A 25560-nucleotide genomic window follows, 5' to 3' on the forward strand; every position below is an offset into this window, starting at 1 on the left:
GTGCAGAATACAACTTAGGCATACAGGCCTGGTCTTCACTCTATTTTCAGTAAATGCAACTTTGACCATATGCATCCTTTCTCTGAGCCTTAATCTGCTTTGCTACAGAGCAAGAAGGAGGAAATGTGGAAGTCATGTTTTCCCTTAGATTGCCTAGGCATGGTTTTAGTCTACCTACAGAATACTGATGAAACCAAGGAGTGATTATGGATTTGTGTCATTTTGAAGCTTTTCATGATAAAGTATTTTAAGTGGCTCATAGTTGAAACCAGTTCCCCGTGTTCCCATGAATATCTAATGAATGAGACTCTTCTACAATCCTGAAAACATGGAAAGAATTTTGGAGTCTCATTTTAACTCCCACGATTATGCATTTTAGAATCAGTTTTGGTAGTTTAATAAATGTTCTTCTTTTTAAGAGATGCCTTAAGCAACATAGGAGAACAAGTGAATTAGAGTAAGAAAGGGATTTCACGGAAAACTACAAAATATTCATCATAGAAGTTTTCCTCTTAAGCATCCTCAGTTATTAAGATCTGACTAAGTACCAAGAGTTTTAGATTCCTCATTTTAATTTTATTTAATCATCCTACCATGCCAGCAAGGTAGACTTTATTATTCTCATTTTGTAGAAAAGAAACTAAGACTCAGAGCTGCAAGGCAGCTTTTCCAAAAGAACACACAATTGCTAGATCTAAGATTCAGAAGTTTCAATAGAAAACGGAACCTGGTTTTACCTGACAGAAGCCACTCAGTTTAGTCAGTTAACAAACATGGGGAATTCCAAAAGAATTTTTCAACCCACTATTCAGACCTAACAGTTCATACACTTAGTCCTAATGCTGGGTGAGTGTAAGAAGTCCAAGAAGCAAAAGATCACATATGTGCTAAGTTTCACTACAAGGAGCAGTCAGTAAGTCAATAAGGGGCCCTCATCCATTAGTCACATGTGATTATAACGGTGGGCTCTAATTAATAATTTCTCTCTTCCACATGTGTGTGTGTGTGTGTGTGTGTGTTGGTGGGGAGATTCAAATCAGTATGATCTACATACTGACACTACCTCATAACAAAAACAAAAGCAAAACAGAAACACAGTGGTATGACTGTCTGCTATTCTTCAGTGTTCTCAGCGATGAATAAATGATGTGCCCACATTGCACTTGGTATTATCTTGGGGCCTAAGGTTTGTAGGATCCTAAGATCCCAGAGGACAAAGACACTGTCCTCAGTCTCCTTAAGACAGAGGTGCCAATGTACCCTCCTGGGCACTTGAAAAAGCCATCTGTCTTCCACAGCACTGATACTGACAAGCGCGTGGGGAGCCAGTGTAACAGCCAGCGTGAGTCACATGATGGCCGATGACTCAAAAGTTCTCGATCATTTGCTACTTCAACATTTTCAAATTAGAAACTCTTTCGTAGCTTACAAATCTGGAGATCAGAGAAAGAAAGCCAGTGAGAAAAACTATACACACTGCAGAGAGAGAGAGAGGACGGACCTCTGAGAAGGCAAGGAAAGCCAGGGAATGGAGAAGCAAATCACAAATGCGTATACTAAAAGACATGCCCCTCCTACAAAGAGACAATATTGAAATTCAACCTTTAGAAAAGCAAACAGTGCTAGTATATTTTCTATAAATGTCCCTCCATTTTTCTTGGTTTATAGTAAATCCTGGATTTTTCTCTCTAATTCTTTATTTCAGGATGACTGGATTCTACTGTGTTTAAGGAAAAAAATAGGAACTATAAACCTAAATTATAGCCAATCAAATGGTACTCACAGCTCAACTACTAGACAAATTGCAGCTCATGAAATTTGCTCTGGGTCAGGAGACTGAGTAATTTTATTTTAATCAGTCTTATTTGAAGCTGGAATGCCGTTACAGCAAATCCTCTGAGCAGAATTTCGGAGGGATATGGATGAGTCTTTTTCCTCCACCCTCCCCCTTGTTTTCTTCTTTCTATGTAAACTGTTGAGGCCTCAAACAGATAATGAGAAATAAATCTCTGAATGGTCAGATTTCGTTGCTCTTTTGAATGACAGTGTATCTGGAGCTTATGTGGGCCCTGGCCTTTCTTCCTATGTAGGATTAAGCCATCTAAATCATGTCTGCCACATTCATTTACATGCTTAATTCCCATGCAGAGTTCAGGCCCAGCCACAGGACCATTACTGCTCTGATGACCTCTGGGCTTTTTTGTGGTTCAGGTTTTATAAATGCTACTCAATGTCATGGGAGGCCTTGCAAGATGCTGCAAGGTAGAATGGACTGATGTCAGAGCCACACAACTTCCTGGGAGGGAAGTGGGGACACAAAGAGCTTTCAGAGTCAGTGGTGTATGTCACGGGCAGGCACTAGCAATTTCCAGCAGTCCCTGGAATTGATCATTTGCTATTTGTTGCACGTCCAAATGTACTCAGGCCTTAAGGGCAGAACAAACAAATGGTGACATGGTCGTCCAAGATTCCCATGTTAGCATCCTAGATCTTCTGATGTTTAAACACAATTTGTAAATGGAGCCATACATAGAGTAGTTAATGGTAAGGATAGATTGAGGACCTGCTTCCCAAGGATGATAATTGAGGAACAGTTGAACCAGATGCCAATCTGGAGTTCAGGTGGGTGATTGTGAAGAATAATATCTTGCAGTTCATGTACAAATCATATGCTTAAAAATAATTTGGCCAGGATAGGAGACATTGCCCAATCAGTAAAGTTTCTGTCACCAGAGCAAAAGTAGGTTCCAGAGCCCCCATGTCAAGTCTGGGTGTCATGACTCAGCTCTGTGAAGGAAGACAAACAGATTCAAAAGGTCCACTGCTAATGATATGTCTCAACAGAGAAGGGAATCAGCTGCACAATCTGGGCAACCTCTGTTTGACCCCTGGATCTCCAGTGAAAGCTAAAAGAGAGAACTGACTCGACAAAGTTGTCCTCTGTTGTCCCATATGTCTCACAGCATACATGTATATACACAAACATGAGCAAACACACAAACACACTAAAATAGAGAGCTATATCATAGATAGATAGATAGATAGATAGATAGATAGATAGATAGATAGATAGATAGACAGAGATAGACAGACAGATGCATATGTAAAGCAGAAGAGGAAAAAGCAGTCAGTGTCAACCGTCAACCTGAGGCTTTTGCACGGTTCTACTCATGTTGTTGTGTTATGTCGGAAGTCCTTTCATATATGTGTTGCTTTATTGGTTAATAAATAAAGAAGATGCTTTGTCCTGTGATAGGGCAGAATAGAGCTAGGCAGGAAAACTAAACTGAATGCTGGGAGAAAGTAAGTGGAGCCAGTGAGATGCCATGGAGGCACCTGGGAACCTTGCAGGTAAACCATGAGCCTCGTGGTAAAATATAAAATAATAGGAATGGGTTAATTTAAGATGTAAGCACTTGCTAGGAATACTCCAGAGTCACTGGCCGAGCAGTGTTGTAATTAATACAGTTTCTGTGTGAATATTTCGGGTCAGGGCAGCCAAGAAAGAACAAACAGCCTCTGGCAGCAGTTGTTTCTAATAGGTATGGAGACAAAACTACACAACAGGAGTCAAAAATGAAACTTTCCTTAATAACTTTGAAAGAGCTTTACATGCAACTTTGTTTAAATCCTCAAAAGGAAAGTGCAAATATTCCCTCCCTAATGAGAAAGTTAAAATCGCCATTTCCATAACTTCAAACTACTTTTTCTTTGCTTAATTGGAAATCCCTTGACACTGATAATTGTGTTTCTAATAAGCTCTCCTAATTTTCATTTAATGCATTTGCCCCTTATCTTAAACCTTTGATCATAAAGAGAAAATAAAAATAAGAAATAAGATAAAATAAGATTATCTAAGAATCTTTCCTCTGACTCCATTCTCTTTTCAACAGGAATTACTCTTTTGTGTTAAGTTAGTACATTTAAAAATTTTCTATAACAAGGTATTTAAGAAATTGAGTCATTATCATAAACATTTAATAGCAAGTTATATCATTTTCCTCTTCTATTGAAAGTTCCTGATTCATACCCATCCTTTGGTTTATCTCACAATCATTCTAATCCAGAGGAAGCCTGATGTACATTTCCAAAGCATTCTCAAACTGTGCTCTTCCGGTATAGTATTGCTTACTGTTAGGACATATTTTGCTGGCTGATATCCTTTTCCACATAAACTCTAAGGTGTTCGTGTTATATTTCTGCAGAGGATGCCCTATTTCAGGATTAGAAGTTACAATGTGTTTCTTGTCTAGGTTACAAAGTTTAACTTTAGAAGAACAGTTGTTCTTAGTTATGAGTTTCTAAGCCACAAACACAGAATCACTTCAAAATATATAGATTTAAAAATAAAATAGTGACAGCGCATTTGAGACAATGCATTTTCTTTGCAATTTTATTTTTATTTAATAAAATGTTTGTTTTATATATAGTGAGAGCATTCCTGATTCAGTTTACCAGTTAAAAAGATAGTGGATTCCATTTAGAATATTTCCAGAAAGATCTACCTCAGAAGCAAAATATGGTTATTTCTATTATCAGTGAATGTAAGTGGTACAAGAGCTCATCACCTCGCAGTTGTATTTTCCCCAGGCATAAAAGAAAAAAGAGAAAGAAAATAACAGAAGTGGGGGACACTATGTGAAAAGTACTGATCTGCTAAACAACCAGATATGCCAAGGATACTTTAGAAATAAAATTAAAAATTCCTCCCTTTGTACCCCACCACTCTTTCTGTTTCCTCCTCATGTTCCTATTGGTCAAATGCAAATGGGAGCCCACAAACTTGTGAAGCCTTTATAGGGATGAAAAAAATGGAAAAGGTTCAGAGATATTTTGAAGCAAAAGGAATGTCTGTTTCTCATTAGTGAAGCAGTTATCCAACTGAGTCTGACATGTCTGATTCAGCAATAGCTATGGCACTTAACAGTACTGTTGGGCTCTTTAGGCTTCACGAAGATATATATACATATATATGTATATGTATATATCCATCTAAGCATTCATATATATATTCATCTAAGTATTCATATATATTCATCTAAGCATTCATTCATATATATATATGTACATTCATTCATATATATATGAATAAGTACGCACATATAAATTTCTAATCCCAGTTTTTGGAAGCAAAGAAATTATTCATATTTCTCTTCCCTTTCTTTGGAAAAAGGTGTTTCCTGTATGTTATGTTTCTCATTCACCATCTGTATATTCCCCACAAAGAGTCTCAGATCTGCACATGTATAATACCTTTAATCGTGAGTATATATGAAGACACTTACTCAAACTAGACCTATAACTTTGTACCCTTTAGAACAATACTAAACTGCGAAGGTGACATTACAGGTGTTTTACTATGAATAAATTTCAAAGAACTGCATCAAACCAGACAGAATTGATAGATCTTGATTTCTTTAAGATATATCTAATGTAAATAATGCATTTTTCCTACATGTCTGCTGGTTGATCAAACAATGCTCAATGACTGTGGAAATGGGAAAACCTTGTTAGAATGATGAATCTCCCTGAGACAGCCACATGGCTTCAGCAGTGACACATCCCATTCATCTGGACATGTGCGAAGTCACAACCACTTAAGAGGACCTTCAAATGAGACATCATTTAGCCAAATTAAAATCCATACAGCGTGAAAGTGTGGCTATATAGACAAAACTAGGGAAAAGGGAACTTCTTGGCTTGACTGTTGACATTTACCTATTTCTCTTTGCACCTGTAAGACTGATTTTGGTTTTAGGGCAAACTAATTCACTGACTCAATGCACAAGCCGCTCTATTGAGTACTTCAGGACTCTGCCATTCTCTTTCCACAACTAATCTGCCACAGCCTCCCAATAACAAAATTTCACATGGATTAATTATTCATTATGGACAAGGAAACTAAGGTTTTAAAAAATAATTGAGTGTAGTATTAAAAACAGTAACAAATATAAAATGGGGAGCATCATTCTGTCATAAAATTCTCATTGAATGGTTACAGTAGAAAGAAAAGTTCATAGATGATGTGAGAGATCAGAAACTTAAGAAATAATGTAACCACCATCCTCCTTTCCCTTTGTAGACATTCTCCAAGACTGTGCTAGACAGTGGATGTCAGGAAAGTGGAGACTCTTTCTACCTAAACCATGACTGAATTCCACGCAAGACTAGAGACATATTTACCTATTTATCATTTATACAAGGTTGTTTCTCAATTTTCTGAGAAACCATCATACTGATTTCCAAAGTGACTGTACAACTTTACACTCCCAAAAGCAGTGGAGGCATGATCCCCTTACCCCATATCCTCTCCAACAGTGGTTGTCATTAGTATTTTCAATCTTAGCCATTCTGACAGGTGTAAGATGATATCACAGAGTCATTTTGATTTGCATTTTCCAGATAGCTAAGAGTGTTGAACAATTCTTTAAATGTATCTCAGAGACTGATGGTGACTTTTGTATCCAAAGGTACATGTTTCTAGAGACGTTATCTTGGTTTGGAGCAGATGTAGAGGGGAATTTTGAAGTAGTTTATACACTGAGGAAATATAAACACAACGTACATCTCTCTTATATTTTTAGTGCTAAGGAGTGAACTAAGAGCCCTCTCTTTCATTTCACCTGACAAGGAATGCTTGCGATCAGTGTATACCCTAAACAGGCTTTGAGGTTTTAATCCTCCTGCTTCAGCTCCTTAAATATGTGGAGTTCCATGGTTTTATATCCAAACCCAGATCACCATATTCTTTCAATCAACCTCAAATTGAGGTTGGAAATTTTTCTGGGATAATCACACCTCTTTTTCATATCATTCTATCACACATAAGTGTTTCCTCCCACTCCTTTCCATTTCTATATCCTTACTTTCTGCAACAGTCCCTTATTAAAATATTTATAAAGCAAAGGCTATGCTGTTATCAATTGAAAGATCAAAGCTAATTTGAAAATCAAACCTTTCCGTTTTGAGGAATTTTCATTTTAAATAAGAAACATGATAAAATCAGCACTTATATAATTGTTCTCAGATGTTCAAGTATACGATTCTGTGTTGGGTAAGTAGGGAATATTCTAGATTCAGAAGGTAGCTCACAAAGCAGTCTCCTAGCAGTTAAGAATCTCTGGTGTTTTTAAAGAAGATATGGTGGGGTTGAGGGTCCAAAGTTAGCATGAGTGAAATACTGAACAGCCTCGTATGTGATGCTCACAAAAAGTAAATAAATAAACAAATAAAGGAAAACCAACCTTGACTCAAAATTAGAAATAATACAGGGCAATGTCCCTTAGATCAATCTCCCTCTCTGTCTTTCTTTCTCATTTTTGAAGATTCCTTTGTTCTATATTTAATGCAAAGTTACAGATGGGGACGTCCTTGACTAACATCTAAAATTTCAAGGCTGTGTGAAACACTAATATCAAATTAACATATAATAAAGACTCACTAATGAAGACTTTGAGTCATGAGGCTCTCAGAGACACGTGCAGAATGGAGCAGTGCTGTGTTAGATATACACAGAAGTTATCCTCCAAATTGAAACAGCTGCTAGAGGCTGAGTGTTTTCCTCAGAGCAGATGTGTAACCAATGAGAACAGTTGTTAGAAATAAGTGCATGCTGAAAATTGCTGTTTGCGTGGCTTGAAGGGGAAAAGTCTCTGAGGATTGTGGATCACTTTTCAAATCCTCTGGCCCAAACAGCTCTCAGTGCTCTGAGGAAATAAGGGGGTGTGAAATAAACACCATGCCTGCACTACTGCTTCTCATGTCCTTATCACTCTTCCAACTGATCGATCACATCACCCGCATTCAAGAGTTCCTTTCGAGAAGCACAATTATTAGATACGACTCAGTTCCTTAGGGAATCTCTATGAAAGTCCTAACCAATTAGTCCAGCATGAGAAATACCCTAGGACCATATCTGCCAAATTGCATCATTCTATTTTGTATACACACACACACACACACACACACACACACACACACTCCATTGGTAAGCCATTTTATCAGATCAAATATGGGTCTACATATTCTAAAACATTTACTTTAGCAAAACATGAGCATTGGTTTTAAATAGTTCAATGTGAATCTTGCTTCTAGCTCTGTGACCATGTGTTCCGTCATTAGCTGTATTGAATCTGTTTCTTCATTTTGGAAAAAAGATGAATAATACTGAGTTTACATAGTTGTTGCTTCAAAGATCATTTCATAAGCTGTCCATCAGTGAAGCCCACACATGATAGTTACTTGATAAATGACAGATCATACTGGAATTCCTATCTCTAGGTTCTCATTTGGCAGTTCTCAAACATGCCTCCCCTCCCTATGGAGCTGTCCTATTTCCTCTATGCTCAGTCAATGTCAATTATTTTTTTCTATATTGTAATGTGGAGGTAAACCAGGAGGCCTGATTGTGACTCTGCTATGGGCATACTTAAAAACCTTGAGCACATCACTTAGGCTTCCTAAGCCTCATCCTGCATAGAGGTAATTGAAGTATTTTAATCATATTGATGGCTTAAGAAGCATCTTATCTATGATTTGCTTCTCTTTGGCACCTAGAAAAGGTATTCTTATTTTATTATATTGTGATATACAATCTTTAGCAACAAATAATCTTTTATGTCATGGCAAAAAATGACTCCATTGACTGGTTTTTCTGAGGTAAGTTGGGTACCAGATAGGTACTGGAAAAGGTCATATACACAAGAATTTAAGACGTATCTTAAATCACATCCCAATGGAATTCTTAATGATAATGTGAGAAACACTAACCCTAAAAGTGGTTAGATTATGTCATATTCCAGGACATTATATGTATTTTGAGGTGTGGTTTGTCACAAAGAGTGTAAAATACTACCAAAAAAAATTTACTAACTTTAGATTCGTTTTTAGGAATTGCACTATCTATGGTAGGGCACTTTTTTTTTTTGGCTAGGGCACTTATAAACTGATTAATACAATTCAACTAAATACTGGATGATACACATACTGTACAGAGTGAGGAAAGAGAAACTTTGGGATGTATAAGAGAGGTAGATCCTGGGATATAACCCAGAGAGAGTCTAAATTTCAACAGAACAGAGAAACTGACTCTCAGAAATTCTGATTCAGCAAAGGACATCTGATTAGGGTTTGGATAGAATGGATGTGGCCTCTCCATTCATAATATTTTCCCTTCCTTCCCAACTGTGTAGACAGCTAAGTAGTCAGGTTTATTTTGTGTTTGCTTTTCATTTATATCACTTTTCTATGAATTTATTTTATTTTTTTTTAATTTATTTATTTATTAAGGATTTCTGCCTCCTTCTCGCCACCGCCTCCCATTTCCCTCCCCCTCCCCCGATCAAGTCCCCCTCCCTCATCAGCTCAAAGAGCAGTCAGGGTTCCCTGACCTGTGGGAAGTCCAAGGACCGCCCACCTCCATCCAGGTCTAGTAAGGTAAGCATTCAAACTGTCTAGGCTCCCACAAAGCCAGTACGTGCAGTAGGAACAAAAACCCATTGAAGGCTCATATCTTGACAATTAATCTTATTTGACTTTTGGGAGAGTGAAAAATAAAATTATATGGTCCAAACGTCTATGTTCACTGGAATTAATAATATCTTATGTTAAGGACAGAACATTAACGAGATAATAATATCCTACTACAGGACTTCAAAGACATGGGAGTTATCTTAAAGAGATGTAGAAACACTTCTTGACATGGCTAGGATAGCAAATAATTAGAGACTTTGGAGGGTCAATATCACTTGGTCAATTTATGGCTCCTTGAAATTTTGTGTACATGAATAATCACATTTTAAGGACCTTGGTCATTGTGATCTCAGGTCAGTATTCCTGGGTTTAGGTACTCTTTCAAATTCTTTAGAATGCAGTCACTATGTTATTATGCACAGTGGCACATAAAACATCAGGGGTACACCAGGAGAGCAAGGTTCACTCCATTTTGTGGGCACCATGTGGACAAACTGTCCTCTAGCAGTCCTATCCCTTGACAGGTCTGTGAGATCTTCTGCATTAACAGGAATATTTGTGTTTGGGTATTGCCTCTAAATACTACACCTGCTTATGGGGGAGAGCAGATTACATTTTCTGCATAAATATCCCAATAACCTTCCTCTTCTGAGCTATATCTTGCTGGAAGGAACCAGACTTTGTTGAATCACCTTCATTGCTTTCTGATTTATAAGTATGTTTTTACTGATCTTGTGAGTATTCATATCATCTTTTCACCAATACCTGCCTCCTACTCTGAAGCTCCGGAGACCAAATATGCCGTCTATCACATATTTCAACTAGTATGTCTCATCCACTACGAATTCATTAACTCAGTATATACAACTCATTAAAATATAAGATTCTAAGTTACTGTCAGTTAGTCAACTATTTTGCCAATATTAATTAATAAGCACTCTTCTAGTAAAATAAATGTACCACAATAACAGAATAGAAAATTTGGATCACTGAGTTAGGGGCGGGGGAATACTTGAAATCTCTTTGTTGAACTCTAACCATTAAATGCATATCTATCCTGTGTAGGATACAAAGAAGATGAAGAGAGTTGGGATTTGAGTTTAAATTTTACACACACACACACACACACACACACACACACACACAAATACAAACTCAGGTATAGTGATACAACACAAAGATAAATGTCAAAATTAGTATAAGACTTTGTATTCAGTCCATCCCTTATCCCACATTTTCTTCCCCATATCCAATAGGAGACTTTCTTTTTCTTTGCAAAAACCCTGTGTTTTCTTGCCCTTTGTTTCCCTACCTTCTGTCTATATTTAGGCCCTTTCTTTTTCTAATGTCTCGGAAATACTCAATCAATATAAAAACTATTTCAAATTTAATTTTGATCATTCAAAACACAAACTACCCAAGAAGATAATGCAATTCTAGATGATAATGTTATCTCAGAATATGCAACTGTCTGCATGAGTATGCATAAATATGTCAGTTTACAAAATCTCTGTTGAAGAGTCCATGCAGACTTAACAAGCATTTACAATTGGAAAAGGGTACCTAGGAAGACCTCAGAAAGTTTGCAAATTGCCCACCATCCTGTATCTCAACAGTGAAATGGCAGGTCAATTCTGCAACCCCATCTTAAAAGACAGCCACAAATAAATATTTTATGCATGTTTCCAAACCTTCCTAGAAATTTCCAGTTTGCATAACCAAGAGGAAAAGAAGTCAGAGTCAGATGCAAGCACATGCCAAAGAGAATCTTAGAATACCACTGCAGACTGCTGGGATTCAGTCTTCAAATCTGCCAAGGAAAGCAGTTAGATCATCCAGCTGCATCGACAACAATGTGAACAGAATTCCCCTTTTACAAGCTTTTGCTGAGCTCAGATTACCTCCTAGGCTCCTGCCTGGGAAATTGCAATGGTCAGGAAAATATGGGATGGTAGTAAGCTCATCAACTATCAGTTGAAAGATGTTGCAACTTATGAGACTATGATGTTTGGATAGTGGATTGCATAACAATATTGTGACTGATAGACTGATAGTCCATCTGCCCAAGGGACTCAAGATATGACACATTGCTTTGACCATGTTTTTTACCACAGGCTATTAAAACTTAGCCATACTTAAAAGCAAGCAGAAGGTAGCGCCCATACCTACTAGATAGCCTCATTTTAAACAAACAAAAAAAAAAACAAAAAACAAACAAACAAAAAAAAACAGCTTTCAAATATCATAAGGCATTTCCAAATTAACATTCCTTAATGAAAAGAATTTCCTAACACCTTTCAGATTGCAGCAAAATATAACACCTTAGAATGCACCTGTAGCTTATTTTGTGATGAGCTTGGGGATCAGCATATTCTATTTCTCCTGATTTTACCTTATCTTGCTTCTCGCAAGTAAGAATTTAATAAATCAGTTCTCATGTGATGACAGTCTTAATTCTTTTAAATAAGTCTATTTCTTTACTGCGCATTCTTTTCTCCTTTCAAGTTATGGTGCAGCTGAGTTGACAGAATCCAGAGAAATTAATTAATCAAATTAATCAAGCTGCCAGATGCTTAAATATAAAATACTGTAAATTAGATATTGTTTTTGACAGCTACCAAAATAGACTAAAATGATCAAATGAAAAACATGCTATTTATTTTTCTTCCCTATTTTGGGGGCTATCTTTATGTTATGTATAACTTTGAATGAAGTTGGACCAGGGAAAATAATTCGGTTCAGTTATTGAGAGCATGACTTTTGGCTAAGAAGACTTGATGAGAGAGAGAAATTCTAGCTTTCTGTCTCTTGGTTTTAGCTGATGGAATCAAGGTCATTGATGTTCTTCATTTGCACTTAGAATCACATGTTTAGTATTTAAATAACTTTAAGATTTCTAGTTGAGCATGTTGCCTTGATGAATTCAAAGTAATACTTGCACTTTTGCACATGAGATTCCACAGTCTCCTTGAGGTCATAAATTCATACTAGAAACATCAAGCCAGTATTGTTTTCCCATTTCATAGTCAAAAACAAATTCACGTTCATCACCATTTACTTTAACCATGGTCATGGGAGCTACCGCTCATTGATTTATGATGGTAGGATTTTCCACTGAGCCTTAAGAAAACTTATACCTCATTAAAATAGTCAAAAATACACTTTGTATAAGTGAATTCTGTTCCTTGCTTCTGTATTGGATATGTGTTTTACCAACACGTATCCAAGAAGCTTAAATTTAGGCCTTGTTGCAACCAAACCAACAAACAAAACCTTTCAAGGTCAGAAAAGTCAATCACCTGCATAGTCTGTTTTTCTCATTGTTCTATGTGCAGCTCAGGTGGTGAATTGTGCAATTCATTAATTCAGAAGGTCTACAGAGTCAACTGTGACAGACAAGTCAGCTATCACTCTAATTTATCTATCAAAAAGGTATATTTTGAGATTCTCTTTAGAAAAAGAGACTTAAATATATGTCTTTCACGTCACAATCTTATACATATCCGTATCACAAGGTTTTCCTCTTGATAACAGAATAATTACCAAGGTATAATGGTGGTTGTCAAAATACTATTTTCCTTCTAAAATTAGCAGGCATGAATTATGGATTATGAAAGGCAATCTCTCTCAAACGTGGGCTGTGTTATTCAAGGGTAAATAGATCCCACAGGAAAACTTTAAGGAAGTGGTGTTGTTTAGCTTGGCAAAGAAGAGACTAAAGGGTGCTCTGAGAATTGTTTTTGGAATATGATGATCTATTAAACAGAGGACAGGTGCCAGCTGCTCCTCATCTCCAATGAGGATAGAGCAGGAGACTCTAAAGTGAATCCACTTAGAAGAGGACATCTCTAATTAAGCCCAGTTTTATTTTTCTGAATGCTACGTTATTACTACTTCATCAGAACCTAGGGGCTTAGCCCATAGCATAAGATTTTATACCTAATGGACTTGATGTTTCCAAGACATTTTGATATTTATTACTCAAGGCACACACTTGAGAACATGTTAGGAGCTTAGCCTTGTGCACTGAATCTTTTTTTCAGCTCTCAGAAATGGCAAGGTAAAGTGTCCTGTCCAGAACCTACATCCCTCCACCCCCATCCTCAACTCTACCTACTAAGTCATATATCCAACTTCAAACAAAAGTTTATAAGTACTTACAACTTATTTGGTGTCATGAAAGTTTCTGGTATACATCATCAGTCTATATGTACCCACCTCTTCACAGTGAGATATGAACCCCTCTAAACATCCTTTCTCTTTCCAGCACACTACCCTCACCATCAGGCCCACACCAAACAGACAGCTCTTGTTCATTTTCCAAGTCTTGTCATTTTACCAAAAACTATATGCATACCATATTGTCTTCTGAGATAAAGAAAAATAAAGTCCCATGTAGCAGAAACCAGAAATCAGAACACCATATCGCATTCTTGAGGGGAGAAAGAACTACATCCAAAACATCTGTCTGCATATGTAGATATCAAAACATACAGTGTGAGGGAATCCCCAGACAAACAAAATATGAGCAGAAAGGGCACATTGATCACTGGGGAGGTGTCTTGCTTGGTTTTCTCATCTTTCTTCAGTGTTGTTTTCAGAGACAGGGTCTCATGTATTCAGATATGATATGCCCTTGAACTTGGCATGTAGCTGAAGATGATGAGAAAGCTTTATCCCCCTACCTTAATCTTGCTGGTGATATCTCAGCTGCTGAGATTACCCCTGTATGCCACCACATCAATCTTTTTATAGTGTTTTCTTTTTTGTGTGTGTGTTTTATTTTTTATTAGATTTTTTTAAAAAAAAATACCAATCCAAATTCCCACTCTCTCCCCTTCTGCCATTCCCTCCCCATGCCCTACCACCCCACCCATCTCTAATCCTAAGAGAGGGTAAGGCACTTTGCTTGGTGGAAGGTCCAAAGCCCTCCCTACTACATCTAGGCTGAGCAAGGTATACATTCAAAGAGAACAGGATTCCAAAAGTCAGTACATGCAGTAGAGATAAATCCCAGTGCCACTGCTAGTGGCCCCGCAGTCTGCCCCAGCCATACAACTGTCAACCATATTCAGAGGGACTAGTTTGGTCGTAAACTTATTCCTTCCACTCTGGCTGGAGTTGATGAGCTCCTGTTAGCTCAGGTAAACTGTTTCTGTGGATGAACCCTTCATGGTCTTGACCTCTTTGCTCATATTCTCATTCCTTCTAGTCTTCAACTGGATCTTGGGAGCTCACTCCAGTGTTCCAATGTGGGACTCTGCCTCTGTTTCCATCTTTTGTTGGATGAAGGTTCTATGGTGATATTTAAGATAATCATCAGTCTGAAAACAGGGCAAGGGCACCCTCTCCTCTATTGCTTAGGGTCATAGCTGGGGTCATTCTTGTACCACACCAAACTTGAAGTAAATATTGTCAAAGAACTTCAACATATAGCTCATTCAAGCCTTGTACTTTTAAACATATCCCTTAATCCTTTGAAGGGCCAGTATTACAGGAGTGTGAATGGATGCTGTAAATGAGATATAAACAAAAATTCTTTGCAGAATTAAAGTTTGGGGAATCTCAGAAGACCCTTTGTCCCAAGTAAATTTGGGCAAATGTAGATTAAGACGTTTTCTTATTAGATTAATGGAGCAAACATTTAAGGGTAATGCTTGAGATATTTTATATGTTTCAGGAGCATTGAAGGTTTATATAGTGTGAGTTCAGGCTCAAGCTTAGCTTTTAAAAATATCGCTTTTGGGTAAACTGGGTAGATCAGAAGATGAGGTAGTGGGTTGGGGGGCAACTGGGAATAGGAGGCAAATTGGGGGCTAGAGCAAGGCTAGGAAGAAAACTAATGCCAGGGAAACTCCCAGGAATCCACAAAGATGACCCCAGCAAAGACACTTAGCAATAATGGGGAAAGTGCCTGAACTGGCCATCTGCTATAATCAGATTGGTGACTACCCTAATTGTCATCATAGAGCCTTTATCCAGTGACTGTTGGAAGCAGATGCATAGATCCACAGCCCAGCACAAGCTCTAGGAGTCTGCCTGAAGAAAGGGAAGAGAGATTGTACTAGTCAGGGGAGGGCCAAGGTCATGACAGAGGAACCCGCGGTGACAGCTAACCTGAGCTCCTTGGAACACATGGGCTCTGGATCAACAGTTATGGTGCCTGTATTGGACCAGTCTAGCACTTCTGCATGTGTGTAACAGTTGTATAGTTTGTCTGTTTGTAAGGCTCCTAGCAGTGAGATCAGGATCTGTTCCTGATGTTTTGCTGACTTTTAGGAACCTGTTTCCAATGCTAGATTATACTCTACAACCTTTAGAAAGGGCAAGGAACATGGTCCTGCCTCAACTTGATGTGCCATGCTGTGTTCATGCCCACGGGAGGCCTGCCACTTTCTGAATGGTGATGGAGGAGGAATAAGTAGTCTGAGAGTCAGGGAGATGGGAGTGAAGAGGAAGAAACAGAAGAAGATGAGAGAAGAAAACTGAAAACTGTGGTCAGTATGTAAAATAAAGGAAAAAATACTAATAAAAAACAGGTTGGTGGTAGTTTATTGTGATGCAAGCCTGTACTTTGAAAGTGCAAACAGGAAGTCCAGGTGTTGCAGGCCGCCCTTGGCTACATAACAAATCAAGGCCAACCTGAGATATACAAAACTTGAAAATAAATGAGCAAGTGAATGAAAGAATGACATTTCCAGATTAAAACTATCTTTAATTTCCAGTTAAAAATTTATGAATATACTTAAAGAAAAGAGCTGATTCAAAATTTCATGAGGCATTTGTATAGACGAAATCATAAAATAACCCTATTTTTGTCACTATTAATTTACATACTGAGCCCCAATGTGCTGTCCAGATATTCATGGGGATGGAGTCTTGAGCTATGACCAGACAACTTACCAATGGCCAGAATTCAAAAGAGCTTTTCAAACACCTTGGCCATGGATTGCTTTTCACAATCACACTGTGTTATTTTGTTTGTATGTTGATTTTTGTTTCCTGTCTTTTCTGTTATTTATTCATTTATTTATTTATTTTGATTTTGGTTTTCTGAGGCAGGGTTTCTCTCTGTAACAGTCCTGACTGCCCTGGAACTCTCTTTGTAGACCTGGCTGGCCTCAAACTCAGAGAGATCTGCCTGTCTCTTTCTTCTGAGTGCTGAAATTAAAGGCATGTACCACCACCCTCTGGCCTGGCTGAGATTTTTAACTTTCTTGCTCTTGCACAGATAGCTCTACTGGAGGAAGTCACAGCTACTGTGAGTTAATGCATATATGTCAGAGCATCTGCCCATCTTACTCTTGCTTAAATCTTGTTGAACTTTAAAGTTAGAACTGGTAGAAGGTTTGTACTTTACAAACTACATATTCATACATACACATATATGCATTTTTTTTCTTATTTCTGTGTATGTTTGTGAGCCTACTTGCATCATGTGATTACAGGTACTAGGGGAGGTTAGAGGGCTTAAAAGTCCCATAAACTGGGGTTACATGCAGCTGTGAGGTACTTGATGTGGGCACTGTGAATGAACCTGGATCGTCTGTGAAAACAACAAGGGCTCTTAAGCTGTGAGACCACTCTTTGGCACTCATTTAACCCTTTTTAAGATCCCAAAGAGAGAGATCTATTTCATCATCGTGTCTGTCCCACAGGCAATCTGTGATGACACTGGAGAAAAGCCACATCTGGAGAAGATCACTGACAAATCAGCCATAGGAACAGAAGCCAGATGCTGCTAAATCACTTATTCATGTTTAAGCATATCTGCGTCTTCCCATCCCAGTGAACTGAATTGTATAAAACAATTCAGTGGAAGTTCTTCCTTGTTGGAATGCATTTCATTTCAGAGGATCACAAAGGGAAGCTGAGAATTTAGAATAAGTTCTAAGCTTTTATTTTCTTTGTCTTTTTAGTTATTAATATATCTGATTATGTTTGTAGGTATATATGTGTTATATTATGTGGACGTTTTTTTTCTCACCCAACGATTGTATAAGTGACAGACCAAAAAAAACATTTCCATCATGTTGATCTTAGTGAACCAATATAGTTACTGAGCATGCTAAGAAGAGCAAAGCAAAAGTGCTTTGGGGCTCTGAAGGACCCAAGAACAATCACATCCCAGGAAAATCCCAGTCAAGCTTAGCTGTTGGCCAGGCAAAGCTACATCACAAGATCCTAGTTCAGTTAATCTTTATCTCTAGTATATGCCAATATCCTTCAAGCTAACCGAGACAACATGCACCTACCTGGATGTAGGAAGGACTATGTTTAGGATACCAGAAAAGGGTGTGCTCCTAAATGCTACTACAAGGTTTTAACAACACCTGGACACTACCATGGATCTAGGGTACCTCTGGATTTGTTTATTGTCATAACAAGGAGGTCAAGATTATCTGTATTGCATGATGGTGATGGAACAGCTTGTTTTATGCCTAGATAGGAATGATATTACTATACAACACTCTTAATAATTATTTTGCATTCACAGTTGTAGTTAACTTCAACTTTACTTCTGGAAATAGAACTATATTCTATCTCATTGCTCTATTGACATGGATAGATTTTAGAAATTTTAGTAACACATTTTATCAAGTTTGTCTGATTTAGACTCAACTTTTATTCCCCTGAAAAAATTCTGCAGACTATTTGAATAGAGTTTCCAAGCAAAACACAGGTTTAATTTCAAAGGGAATAAGAGTTATTTATTCTGAGCCAAATTTGAGTGACCTTAACCTGGGCATATGGAATTCAAGTTTCCCAAAATCACATGTTCCAATGTAGAAATGGTTACAGAAACATTTTGTAGTAACAGAACAAAAGAAAGTCACCAATCAAGGCACTCACAAAATACATTGGTAGAAACATCAGACCCATGTGTTACAGCAAAACTGGGAATCTCTGCTCTAGGTCTGAGTTGCTAGGTTTGGGTTGACTGAAGTTAGTGACGTAGTAGTTAAAAACATTCAAAATGGGTTTAGTAGAAATTCATGAGGTGTTACATCTGACATGGAGCTGGGCCATGAATGATTTTTAAAGAAATTTAAGACAACTCCTGAAAATGCATCTCTGGGTCTGAAACATACCTTTCCACAACTAATTAAATCCTAGTCAGTAATTCAGAAGTGTGAGAACGCCTGCACAGTTGTGGTTGTACTCTATGACCTTCAGTTTGTATAAGTATGTATGTGTAGATTAGCATATGGAAAATCTGTGTGCTTTCTGGTCCTAAACCCCAATCAAGGCATCCTTAATTTCCTTTAATCATTACTGATTTTTAACAACATGGCAACAGCTGAATTAGTTCATGTGCATGCTGGGATATCCTCTCAAGTTTTTCAGGATCCTTAAGCAAGAATTTCTTAGCAAATGAAAACTGTGGGTCACCGTAGGGCTTGTCTCACAGCTAAATTTACCTTTTCTCTATGTTTTCCTTCAGTAATTTTCCTACATGTGTTGTTGGATGATATCTCTGAAAGACACTGACCAGCAACCTCATAGTAACTTCTTAGGAACCAGGCCCCTTTTCCTTAAAGTGACCTCCTCAAAGTGAGAACACAGAGAGTTGTTTTTTCCTATTTAGCCCAGGGGAGTTTTAGTGCCTTATTCATGCCTTTCAACCTCATTATACCAGAGAACTTGAAAATCCCTTAGAATTGTTGATTTCTATATATTGGCATTGCTACTGGTTTGTAACTGGATTTTCAATAATTACTAGCTAGTGACTAGCAAGCTCATATTTCATCAAAATACTTAGGCTAAACATTTAGTGGATAAACTAATTACCCACTCTCAGAAGTTCTGTCTCACTTTCTCTTAATAACTCTACATTCTCTTTGGTTAGTGCTGATGGATGTTTCCTGGTTATTGGGCATGAGACAACGAACTTGAAAACCACTGGCTCAGGGCGGCTTTGGTAACCCTTGAGTTTTGAAAAGTTTAGCCACTCTGCCCTGAGTAATCCCACCCACTAAGGGTCAAGAAAGGCCCCACTACACTCAAAAAACACATTTCACTCTATTTTGATATTTGAGAATTTTGATGGTGTCTTCATATACATGTTAAAAGTGTCAGATTAAAATATATTTTAGAAAACCGAGACAAACATTTCTTGCATTCTCTCATATACAGAGCTTTAATTTAAGTGTGTGTGTGTGTGTGTGTGTGTGTGTGTGTGTGTGTGTGTCTATGTGTGAAGGTATGTGTGTGATGAAAACCAAACGGGACCAGTTGGGAGAAAGAAGACTAACGGAAGAGGAAGGGGGCAAGGATAACTGGGTTGTCCTTATGAGATAAGTACACTGGTGTACATGTGTGAAAATGGTGTTATAACATCTACTTTATGCAAATATTCTAGTAAGAAGAATAAAATATATATATACATATATATATATATTTTTTTTTTTTGGTTTTTCAAGACAGGGTTTCTCTGTGGCTTTGGAGCCTGTCCTGGAACTAGCTCTTGTAGACCAGGCTGGTCTCGAACTCACAGAGATCCGCCTGCCTCTGCCTCCCGAGTGCTGGGATTAAAGGTGTGCGCCACCATCGCCCGGCAATAAAATATATTTTTAATGACTCTGTCATCACTTTCAGTTGGGTAGGGTCCCCAAGAAGAATGATTTTGACAAAACTTGCCACCTTAACGTTGCTTTACCATTTGGAGTTTCAAATTAAGGACCCCAAGCCAGTTGTTTAAAAAACCTGAGTTACATGTAATAAAGTGTTTTCTAGATGAAGGATTAGTTTGGATGGGTTCACGTAGGTGGACTTCCATACCATCGCAGATTTTTAAAAAAGCTTTATACTTGACCCTGACAATGACTGTAGAATCCTTGTAACAAGATGAATTCCATTTAGATTAGTGATTTTCAACCTTCCTAATGATGCAATTCTTTAATGTGCTTCCTCAGGTGGTGATGTTCAAGCATACTTTCCTTGCTACTTCATAACTTCAATTTTGCTACTTTCATGAATCATAATGTAAATATCCTTTGAGAAAGGGGTCTACCAAAGAGTTCAGGACCCACAGGTTGAGAATCACTTCTCTAGCCTGTCCAAGAGGTAGAATGTGGCATTTATTATTGTTTATTATATACCTGGAATATGAAAATACAAGACTTGGGTTATCCAAATTTTGATGAGGCCTTCTCCTTGTGTATAAGGGGGACCATAGAGCTCATGTCTTTTAAGGGAATAGCAAGAGGTCGAGAATGGATCAGTGCCGCTCTATTAAGAAACCATCACCAAAGTTTTGTCCAAAGTGGTTGACTGTGTCCCGATGATCTTGGAGTTCATTGGTCTAGTATATCATATGAGATCAGTCTATAGGGGAGAGAGCTAGTGTAGGAGTCATAATCCCATATTCCTGCCTACAGGCTGTTTCCACTCATTCCTCCTATCTCAGCTCCAAAGTGATAGGATTAAAGTTGTATTCATATCTGGTAGAAGACATTCATTTGTGGAAACAATGTGTATGTATGTTTACTCAGAAGCAGCAGAATTGTTTTGTATTCCATGTCCCTTTAATATGTATGTACATATATATCCATGTAGTGATGAGGCAAGCAGGCCGCGTTCTGCCGCATGGATAGCTTTACCCAAAATAATTACACAGAAACTGTATTCATTTAAAACATTTCCTGTCCCATTATCTCCAGCCTCTTCCTGGCTAACTCTCACATCTTAATTAACACATTTCTAATAAATCTGTGTATCACCACATAACTGTGGCTTACCAGCAAGATTCTAGCCTACGTCCATCTCGGGCCAGAGAGCCATAGCATCTGCCACAGTGCCTTCTACCCATCATCCTGTTCTGTCTACTCTGCCTATCTAATTTTCTGTCCTATCACAAGGCCAAGGCAGTTTCTTTATTTAACCAATGAAATCAACTCAAAACAGAAGACCCTCCTACACCATATCCATGTACATATATGTCTTTCTCCAAAGTTGTGTATATGTTAGAAAATACTTTAAACCTGTGCTAAACTTTATACCTACTTTGTTGCCTATTTTGTAAATTATGTATGTGATAATACCTGAAACATAAAACAAACAGTATAATTCTGTTGATGTTAACATTAATTTTATGTGAGCTACTCTATACTTACCTAATGTAAAAACCATCATTATTTATTGCTCTGTGTATTGCCATAATTTTAATGTTTTAGATTTATTTACTTTATTTTTGTGTGCATGAATGTTTTGCATGCATGTATTTGTGTTCAACATGTGCACACCTCAAAATTCAGAAGAGTTTGTTAAAAAAAAAAAAAGTAGGCCAAAATTCTTGGTAAAAATGTATGTCTTATACAAAAGTTATAGCTCCTTTGAAATGAATGGGGATTTTTCGGGTTCTTTTTGTGAATCTCCATGTCTCCAGATGCACAGGATACCTTCCTGTTGGTTATGAAAGCAGAGAAGAAAAAAACAACAACAATAACATTTGCATAGGTTTCTTTTAATTTTCCTTGAGGTATTTTGTTTGATATTAAGATAAAGTAAAGAAAACAAACAAAAAACCAGCGGCTTACCATCAGTTTCCCACCTCCAAGCTTGGCCCCTTTCTTCAGTTTACTGGGGTAATTCTTCATGAATTCAACAATTGCATTATTTAGACCCAGAAAAGGTGTGTGCTGATTTTCTGTGTCATGTGAAAAAAATACATAACTTTCCTAACCTCATAAAATGTACATGTTTTGATTTCTTTTTTATTTCTGTGACAACATCATGACCAAGGCAGTTTATAAAAGAAAAAACGTTTATTGGAGTTTACAGTTTTAGGATGTGACATCAAGGAGAGAGAGAGAGAGAAAGAGAAAGAGATTAACGAGGAATATCACAGGCTTTTGAAAGTTTAAAGTCTTTCCCAGTTACATACCTTCTCTAAAAAGGGCCACACCTAACTAATCCTTCCTAGATTGTTCCACCAACCAGGGACAGTGAGTCGAAATATAAGAGCCTTTCTCATTCAAATTATTCCTTTATTCTATGCCCTTATTGTCAATGGTGTGATCTATATGAGTTCTCAGAGCAGGTTGCACAGAGTCAGAATCAATATATCTTTTGACCATGCTCTATTTTCGTCTGGAAACTCAGCTGGAGATAAATTCCCTCCAAGATCAATCAGTCACTGGCAGAATTCATGTCCTTGTTGCTGAATATCAGTGAGCCCATTGAACCCTCTGCCTGCCTCCTGGGGATTATTCTCAAACTTCTCAGCTCCTGGCCATGGAATGTTTCCTATAGGCAGTTCAATAACAGCAGCTTGCTGCTTCAGGCTGATAGACGAGAAAAAGCATTTCAGCTAGAAAGAGCAAGTATATATAATACCACATAATCATGGGAGTGACATCCTATCATCTTTGATATATTCTTCTGGTTAAAAGAAAGTCACAGGTTGTAGCCACAATCAAGAGGAGATTATACAACTACAGGAACCCAGGAGATGGGGAAGACGTCACCAGGTGGCCTTCCTGTTACCTGAAATCAAAAGGGTAAGGTTTAGCATGCAGAGTCTTCTGTCCTGCCAAAGAGGCAATCAACATGGTTTCATCCATCACGACTCAGCTGATCTTCCCATCCATTTTACAGAGATCCCCAGGGTAAGAGATATGGTGCTATAAAATAAAGATGATATTGGAGGGCAACCTGTTAGGTGACTGGTGAGTGATGAAGCTCCCCTTCTTCTTGCTATTATTCGTGGTATGAGCTCCTGCTTTCTAATCTCAGCCATGGTTCACAGTCTATTAATGGTGACAGGCCTAATTCTTCTTTAACTTCTTCCTCAACTTTCAAAATAGAGCTGATGATATGCATCAATCTTAGCAGGGCTCAACATGCAAAGAAATCATCCTGATTCCAGGTAGAAAGACTTTGCGGTAAGAATTTAGTAGTACAAAACATAAATCCTTAAAGACCTGACATAAAACAGGGCTGAAAAGGAGATGGGAGCTCTGATTGAATTTAGAGAAGTGAAGGCTGAGAGTGATTTAATTGTAATCTGTAAACACAGGAGAATCTTTGTAAGAAAAAAATCTCTTTGTGCAGTCAGTGAAACCTGAATTCAATTAAATCCAGAAAATAGGAGATTTTGTTTAGCTAACATATTTGTCTTAATATATGGAACTATTCTGTAGTATTTTCTGTATGGGCTTTAAAACTGAATTCAGCTTAGCCATTTGGATGAATGGAGAAGGGCCTGGCCATTTTCCACATATCATTTTAAGAATATACCAGCTATGTATATAAATTGTCTTCTAACAATAAAGCAAAGGAGTTAAAAGTGTTTAGCTTATTAGTGAGGAAAAGCTTAAAATTTTTTGAATTTGGTACATGCCAGTCATTCAGTTAAAATAGTGAAATCAACACTTATTTGGAAAGGTAGCTGGTCACTAAAGGTTCTAAGGTCAGGGTTCTGTCTAAAGATAAGGACTGCATCTCATGTTTTCCTGCTAGATACACTTGAAGCTGTGACCATACTCACACATAAGAATACAGGCTATTTTTGTTTTGATAGACTTATATCAATTTGTAAGTAAAACCAATAAAACACAAGCAGAAGCAAAGAAAACAATTTAAAATAGAAGAAAGAAAAGAGATGAAAAGAAGGGAGACAAAGCAATAAACCTATTTCAGTTTATCAGAAAAGAAAAGAGGACTTGATGCCACATGAGGCTTAAAACTGTAGGTTCCTTGTGAAATGTCATCTTGTACAAGCTTAGAAACAAATACGGAGTCTGGTTTAATGCTCTTCCCAGAGCCACAGCCAGCACCTTCTGAAATATTTCCATTGACTTAGCTCCCAACTCGCCCTTGGGTCCCTTGTGCCACTCACTTTTGAATACTATTGAGTTCTTCCTTTGCTCTGCCCCCCTTCTTTTCACAAGACCAGTTTCTATTCCTTAGGGTATTGCCTGGTCACTATACACATTTCTCTAAAATACACAAATCCTCTCATATAGGAACATACCATAGGGTTTTCCCTTATTTTCCTCATCAGCAAGTTTAGTCAATTATTTCAGATGTGAAAATCAGGATATAGTTCTTCAAAAGCTGCTATCTACCCAAGGTCAACTCACCAGAGAAGAGGAACTTAAGAGGCCAAAGTCCTTAGGGGATATGTGTAAGGAATGTTGGCTTGCCTATGAATTTAACTTCAAAACCAGTAGCTTAATCAGTTCATCACAAAGACACAAGCTGGCTCATAAAACAACAGATGAGTGAGCACACAATAAAATCTAAGCTGCAGAGCCCATTAAACAGGAGAGATATATTGTAGAGGGGAAGTTGCTTAGGTAAGAACTTCCTACCCAGGGCCAGCCCATGATGATTAATGCATGCATATGTGAACTTTATGAAAAAGATAAAGAACTGATTGTGCTCTTAAATGATGCTGCTTTGGACCTGTTTGGCTGACTCTTTTCCCCAGAGAATCCATTGACGACAGTCTGTTAGTTTAAACAAATGAACTATTAATGTTGGCCACTCTACAGACCAAGTGGTAGAAAACAGAAACATTTATCAAGAGATAGCATAGAAAAATAAGAAGTGCTCTTCTATTCTGGGAAAAGGGTGAAGTTCTGTAGTTAGTAAAATACAGGAGGCTATTACCACTTCTGGCTAAGGCACAGGCATGGCCTTATATAAGCTCTCATGCAAATTTGCCCATTTTTTCTACCTAAATTATTCTAATCATACTGTGATATCTTGATACCTTTCTATTTATGTTTCTCAGAGATAAATTTCTCTTCCAGTCTTAATTTTTTAATACTGTAAACTCTGGTAAGCATATCAACTTCTTGATGATTATTGAATCAGATAATATTGACAAAATAATTAAAAAACGTGTAAGTAGAAAAAGCAACCAGAAAACCAACGTTGACTATGACTATTGGATAATGGAACCACATTCATAACGTTTAGCGATAGACAATAAGCTGACATTAGTCATTCTGGTTATTAATCTAATAACTGAAGAGAATATATATATAAATCACTGCCTATAAATTTATAAGAAGAGAAAATATGCTACAAATGTTCACATACACATATAAACATACATACATAGAGAGAGAGAAAAAG

This window comes from Microtus ochrogaster, chromosome 18 (assembly GCF_000317375.1).
Source record: "Microtus ochrogaster isolate Prairie Vole_2 chromosome 18, MicOch1.0, whole genome shotgun sequence".
Classification (NCBI taxonomy): Eukaryota; Metazoa; Chordata; class Mammalia; order Rodentia; family Cricetidae; genus Microtus; species Microtus ochrogaster.